Raw genomic sequence first — 6,029 nt, 5'->3', positions numbered from 1 at the left:
ATACTGCCTGATATTCCTTTTCTTATATACTGTATTATATGCACAGGTGTAATATTGGTCTTTTCATTGTAGGCTACCACTTTCTCTGCTGTTTCAAGTGCCTTTGAATTTTTATTTTTTTGTCCAATAGCAAATAAACAAATTAACACATTTAGGAAAATAATTTTTTTCAGTCTGAAGTATAATCTTGCATTTGATAGAGACATTTCTTTATCAAAGGTCATACAGTGTGATGTATTTCCTTTTAGTTAAGTTCTCCATGCATCTCCAAGACAGTGCAATAGAGCCAGCACCATTAGACATTAATATAATGTCATGCTCTTTTTATTGGTTGCTTCCATATCAATAATAGTACTGTTATTCTTTTCCATTTACCCCTATTCCTGTGTTCATAATATATAGGTGCAACACTTGACATCACAAACATGATCAACCTGGAAGCAACTGTTACTGTTACAGGGTCACATTTGTAGCCAGGTTTTACCTGTTAGAGGGAAATTGTTATAAGTGGGCAGGTTTTTATCCCTCCCTCCCTAGTTTTGACCATGTTGATGTTCACTATAATATCAGTTCACTGCAAATAAAGTCCATTAAATATAAAGTTTGCCTAACAGCCATTTTTTTCAGCTTTACAGATATTGAAAGATTGCATTTATAGACTGCAGTTATGTAGCTGGAATGGCTGAAAGTAGTATTGCAGTTGTAAAGGGACAAATTGAGTTTTATAACTTTCATATGTGAGTTACATGTTTCTTATGATAGAAACTTATATGAAGATAGATGAAATAATTCATAAAAAAGTATGTAATTTTGATAATTGTATTGCAAATTCCATAGGCTGATTTTTAAGAATTCTTATACAAAAAACAAAATTATATTCCCTTAACATATAAAAAATGTAATGGTACATATTCCTATGTTTTTATAGAGATTTTTATTAGATGCCATTTCATAAACCTATAGGAAACATATAAAAACAGTATAATTCCCCTGGAAACAATATTCACTATACATACAGAAAACCTACATATAATAGTTTTTGTTCATATATGTAAAGTATATGTATTTATTACACACATAGTAACAAAAACTGCAAAAATTATATGAAACATTGATGTGTGCTTTCCTTATTTTCCACATACATGGTTTTCACTTGATTCTTATGCAATTCTTTTTAATATATAGTATATATATAATGAAAATAATGAAAAAGTGGCTACTTTCAGGAGTAAATCATATATTACTTATATTTTACACAATACATGAAAACTGAAGGTGACGGAAAGTTGTATATATTTTTTTAATAAGTTTCTTCTATTTCTTTTCTATATGGGTGTTGAGGGACACATACATACAGAAATTTGGGCAAAACATTCATTTTAATTACATTACCTCTGCCTCCCAGAACAGGGGGAGTAAACTCCAACATTCCAAATTTCACTTAAGGTGGGTTAATACTGGTGAAAAATTTGCTTTGATTATGTCTTTGAAGGCATGTGTTTTTTTTTTATTTTAAGCCAGAATAAACCAAAGTAAGTTTTCTTAGCTGCTGTATTCACTGGCATAATTTCACACTTTTCACACAGGTTAATTTTGTATTGTGATATTTTGCCCAATTCTTCAAGCAGGTTCAGGGTATTTGGTAGACTAGTTAAAGGAGAATGAGACAGATATAGAAGCATATCATCAGCATACAAAGACATCTTATCATCCGAGTAAAATCTCCGTATCCCCTTTATTTTGGTTTCCCCACTTAACGCTAAGGCTAGTGGTTCAATCGCAATGGCGAACAGGAGAGGTGACATGTAAAGTATGTTTTGATACAGATTTACAGGACATGTTATGCTAGATTACGGTAAATGCTAATTCTGTCAATTATTTTGATCATTGATGTTTGATGGAAATATATTTATGCATATTTATGCAGACTTCGTTAAAAAACAAGAAAAGTCAAGTGTTGCTTGAATGCACTGCGACGGCAGTGCAATTAAAATTTTTGTAAAAATAACAAGGATAAGTATAGAGTATAGGACATTTTATCGATTGTTTTACAGACACTTAAGCAATCTAAAAATAGTTATCAGTTTTGCAGTCCTCTCAGCATTTTTACTCAGTCTATGAGCGTGGTTATGGTAGGACTGAATATGACAATGGTGGGTATTGTACTGACTTTCAGTACTACTGGCTTTCAATACAGTGTGGAACCTTGGAGTTATTTTTTTTACCATGATCTGTAGTTTGACTCACGTATAGAGCAGTTTTCTAGGACTGCCTTTTTTTCACCTGTGTAATATTACTGATTCTTGATTGGACTACTGTCCCAAAAAAATTCTGAAAAGCATACAGCTGATCCAAAATCCTGCAATAGTTCCGATGAGAACTAACACGCACGCACAGACGGACTGACGGGAAGGCAGGCAGGGAGGCAGGTAAGTAGGTATCTGGTTCAGTGAGCTATAAATTTAGACAACAAGCTAACATCCTTGCCAACCGTAAAAGGCAGACAATGAATGCATCCTAATACCTCAGAGTAACCCTCATTTTTCTCATAAATCTGTATTTCAGAAACTGAAAAGATAATTATTAATAAAAGATGTCCTGGTGACACAAAATATGCGTTCTCTACATCACTAATTGAGTCAACCTTGAAAACTGTTACCAAAAAAGAAATTAAAAGGAATGCTGTCAGTAGTGATAGTTATCCGGACATCTTCATGTATTTTTACTGTTGGAACTTCTATTCCTAGACATTGTCAATAATCCAGATCTTAAAGGAATCTCTTTATTTAATAGGGTAATCAAACTAGCAAATAAATGGTACATCTACTGTATTTATAAAGCACTACTCTACTCTTGTTGACCACTCAAAGTCCTTTTACGTCATCTATGCCACTGTTTCGAGGCTGCAAACAAAACACCCAGACGCATTCATTGCCATCTCTGGGGATTTTAACCACATCACACTGGACACCACACTACCAGACTTTCACCAGTATGTAAGCTGCCACACCAGGAAGAACAGGACTTTAGACCTCCTGTATGCCAACGTGAAGGAAGCTTACACGGCCACCCCTCTGCACCCATTGGGAAAGTCTGATCATAACCTAGTCACACCACACTACAAGCCAGAGATCCAGAGACAGTCCAAAATCACATGCTCCTTCAGGAAATGGTCTCCTGAGACAGTGGAGGCTTTGAGGGACTGCTTTGATTCTACTGACTGGAACGTCCTGCAGGACACACATGATGAGGACATCGAGGGGGTCAGCCACTGCACTACTGACTACCTGAACTTCTGTATGGATATTGTGGTTCCCATTAAAACTGTACGCTGCTTCCCTAACAGCAAGCCCTGGATCACCAGTGATGTCAAGGACATCCTTAACAGGAAGAAGAGGGCATTCAAGGATGGTGACAGAGAAGAGGTGAACCGCGTACAGCGGAACAAAATGAGAGATAAGCTGACAGAGATGAGGGTGGACTCACACCTGGTGAGATGGATTACAGACTTCTTCACAGAGAGACCACAGTACGTCAGACTGAAGGACTGCACGTCGGACACTGTGGTTAGCAGCACCAGAGCACCACAGGCGACTGTGCTCTCTCCCGTCCTCTTCACCTTATACACATCTGACTTCCAGCACAACTCTGGGCTATGCCACATGCAGAAATATTCAGATGACACTGTAATAGTGGGCTGCATCAAGGACGGACTGGAGGGGGAGTACAGGAGCCTGGTTGAGGACTTTGTGGGGTGGTGCATGTCCAACCCCCTACAGCTGAACACCTCCAAGACTAAGGAGATGGTGGTGGACTTCAGAAGGAAGAAACCACAGCTCCAACCTGTGTCCATCGAGGGGGTCGATGTGGAGGTAGTCAGGACACACAAATATCTGGGGCTACAGCTGCATGACAGATTGGACTGGACAGCAAACATAGACTCTGTTCACAGGAAAGGACAGAGCCGTCTGTACTTCCTGAGAAGTCTGAGGTCCTTCAACATCTGCAAAAAACTGCAGCATGATGTTTTACCAGTCGGTGGTGGCCAACGCTGTGGTTTGCTGGGGAGGTAGCAGCAAGAAGAAGGACTCTGCCCGACTGGACAGACTGGTGAGGAGAGCAAGCTCAGTGGTGGGTACAGAGTTGGACTCTCTGGTGACAGTGGCAGAGAGAAGGACCCTGGACAAACTGCTGTCCAGTATGGACAGCACCCACCACCCTCTGCATAACACCTTCGTCAGACATAGGAGTGTGTTCAGTGGCAGACTGCTGTCTCAATCCTGCTCCACCAACAGACTCCAGAACTCTTTTGTCCCTCTGGCCATCAGGCTGTACAACAGCTCTCAGTGATGGTACTTATGCTAGTTGTAAGGTCACTTTATATTAGTAGATAATTTATAGTTGTACAAAACATTCATAGTTCTACAAAACATTTGTATTCATAGTTTTTTAATAGTTTTTGTATAGACTCTAATGTATGTTATGTTACGTTTTTTTGCTACTGGATGCTTGAATTTCCTTCGGGATCAATCAAGTATCTATCTATCTTGATTCTGTATATATATCTATATTGTCTATACTTAATACTCTGCGCTACCCTAAGTCAAATTCCTTGTAAGTGCAAACCTACTTGACAATAAACTTCATTCTGATTCTGAAATTTTGTTAATTTCAAACCAGTTTTTTCTTATTTGGTGAGTTAAAAAAAAAAAAACAATTCAAATAGCATTTGATCAATCTCGTTGTTTTTTTTCAATCAACATGTAATAAAAGAGAAGTATTGATCAGTCAAGAACGCTCGAATTGAATGAAATCTCCATCGAAGACCTGTACAACAGTATAGATCAGATGGAGCTCAACTTTGCAACGTTTCTGATGGGACTGTGAACCATAGACATATATACATAGACACCTCATCGATTGTGGAAGGGTGCGCCTAAAGTGCCGCCATCTTGGTACAGGGCTAACAGAGGCAGCGGTGCGTGAACTAACAAAGGAAAAGTATCCTAAAGTAGAAATATTCACTGAATTTTGGACCGATGATCAAACGTATTGATTTGTTAAGAATGTCACACATGTTTGTCTTGCAATGGACTTGCCTCAGCATTTTCCTGAAGCTGAACCTCATAATAATGATGTGAGTATCTGCATATAATATTAAAAAATTATATGGGACACCTTTCGTCAAATTTTGACAGGTGACCTTTAGATGACCTGAACAGAGGGGGGTGTTGGGGGGGAGTTATGGGGAGGAGTTAGAGAGGGGTTAGGGAGGAGTTAGGGGAGTGGTTTCAGTGACGTAATTTTGGGTGAGATATAATTGTTGAGTGTATAAATGAAATAATGTTTTTTTACAGAAAGAATGGTTCATTAAAGAATAAGAAAGGTTGATTTTAGGAGAAAAGCTGCCAGCATTTAAGTATTGTATGAGTCTGGGCCAGGAATGACAAAAAATCCTCATTCTGGCAGCTTTGTAGATTCTATCCCTGTAAAGTAAAGATGAAAAAACAATTAGATGTGGGAGGTATCGTCTGTCCCGTGACCTTGAGAAATCAATGAGAGGAATGGGGTGGGGTTTTAGTAGTGGATAAAACCCCAAGAGAAGCCATGTGCGGAGAACAACGTCAGTGTGAAAGATAGCTGGTTCAAGATGGCTTGGACAAGAAGCCGAGTGAGGCTAGAAGAAGAGAAATCTATGCAGACAATGGAGAGGGTATGGACTCCTCGGCTTCTCATTTGCGAGACTCCAATAACGATACATCAAGATCCTCCTCTGATACCAAATGCTCCTAAGAAGAGTATGGTTTTTCTGTGCAGAACACAGCAACCACCGCCTCTCAAGGAAGAATGGTCGTTGGAGCCCTATGGAATGCGTGGAAGATGGGGCTATGTGTTCAAGTATGAAACAGGTGACCTCTGTCTGTATCAGCTCGACGAGGAGGATGAGAAGCTGGGCCCTCTGACCACTGTGGGTATGCTAACTTCCAATGACTTTAGAGTGCTGAAACTCACGGTTCCCCGTCTTCTAG

Source organism: Leuresthes tenuis, unplaced genomic scaffold (genome assembly GCF_036924035.1).
Source record: "Leuresthes tenuis unplaced genomic scaffold, fLeuTen1.0.hap1 SCAF_11, whole genome shotgun sequence".
Classification (NCBI taxonomy): domain Eukaryota; kingdom Metazoa; phylum Chordata; class Actinopteri; order Atheriniformes; family Atherinopsidae; genus Leuresthes; species Leuresthes tenuis.
The sequence above is the reverse complement of the archived record's forward strand: the minus strand, read 5'-3'. Positions refer to the sequence as shown.